This window comes from Fragaria vesca, linkage group LG7 (genome assembly GCF_000184155.1).
Source record: "Fragaria vesca subsp. vesca linkage group LG7, FraVesHawaii_1.0, whole genome shotgun sequence".
NCBI lineage: Eukaryota > Viridiplantae > Streptophyta > Magnoliopsida > Rosales > Rosaceae > Fragaria > Fragaria vesca.
The window spans coordinates 16,942,567-16,944,349 of NC_020497.1; positions in this window are offsets into that span (position 1 = coordinate 16,942,567).

The following is a 1,783-nucleotide window of genomic DNA, read 5'->3' on the forward strand; positions in this document are numbered from 1 at the left end:
TATATATATATATATATATATATATATATGAAGAGTAGATTTGCTACTACATTGAGATATGTTAAGGGTAATTTGTTACTACTGTTCAGATCTGTTTGAAGAGTAAATTGGTGCTACTGTTAAATCTGTTGGAAAGGTAAATTTGCTACTAATAGAGATTTGTGTGAATGATAAATAGGCTGATGAGTGGTAGCAGTCGATAGTAGCAACCTCCTCCTGGTCGACAGTAGCAGGCTTGTCCTAATATACAGTAGTAGCCTCGTCCTGAAAACCTGCTATTAAATTTGATGAGCCACTACTACACGTACTGAAAATTGTTGCTACTACATTTTTTAAGCCACTGAAAACTTGTTACTGCACTTACTAAAGCTACTACTACACTAGCTGAACCACTAATCCCCTTCTACCACATTTGTTGGAAGTGTAGTAGCAGCTAACTTTCCAACAAAACATGCTATTACATTAACTAAGCTACTGAAAACTTGTTAATATATACTTACTGAAATTGTTACTACATTAGCTGAACCACTAAAAATTTGCTACTGCATTTATTGGAAGTGTAGTAGCTACAATATTCTAGCAAGTGTAGTAGCAGCTAAAGCAATACATGGTAGGATCTGATTTAATTTGATTTAATTTGTATAAGGTTAGTTAGATAATTAAACCATAACACATTGCAAATAGAAAAGAATTTGTTCTTATTTGTTAAAAATTATCCTTATTTGTTTAAATAAAATGTAGATTGATGTATTTGTGTTTCAAATCTTTTTGAAGGGGGTATGTGTGGTTTGCTATTATAATTAAAGGTCAAACGTTTGAAGAACAACTCAACAATCAATTTAATGTTGTTTATCGAAAAAACAATCAATTTAACACTATCCACTCCTTGTTTGTAAAACATGATTAAAATGGCATAAGAGACATTGTTTGAGTCTTTGTGCTGATTGACCGATGATCGTAAGGATGGCATAGACAGTGAAAACATATATAAGAGGTATGATGGGAGGAACGATGCAAATAGAAGCAAACACTGAGCTTAAAAATTCCAGAAACTACTCATGACATTGATATATAACAATGCAAATAAAGGAACAGAAAATAATTAATGAAAATAATGACCTTGAGAAGGAGAGCATGCTGAAGATGAGGAATCTTGCTCTGCTCTTACCGAAGACACACTTCTTCTACAACAATGGGAATTGCTTTGCTTATTTTGTACCTAGTTAATGCATAAAAAACCAGTGTTAATGAATAAGGTAGAAAAAGAAAACGAACATTACAGAGTCAAACACTGAAGCTTAGAGAACAATGAAGGGGTTTGACCTACCTTAATTAGTGGAGGCACAAGTCATGTGGAGTGAAGGTGAGTTCTGCAGACTACTGCAGGGTCGCCATTGTTGGTGTATGTGCGTGAAGTTGGAAACAATTGCCCTATTTTTTCTGTGGTGATCGAAGTGGGTGATCACCTTTACACCTTATCTGTTTCCTTGTTTGTTTGGACAGGACAAAACACCTGTATGCCTTGTTGCTCTTGACCTTTTCCTCTCTTTCAATGTCCAAAAGAAGAAGTCAAATATCGCAAACCCGTTGTTTTTATTTGGGCTAATGATAAAAAAAGTACATTTAGAAGTAACAAATGATAAAACTGTTAATAAATGTTCACTGATGATAAAACAGTACACCTATTTAAATCCTTAAAGCGTTGCCCTTAAGAATGAAAAGAATTACGAACACTGCCACTGAGCAAAACGCTCTCTCCATCATAACGCCTCTCTCTCTCTCT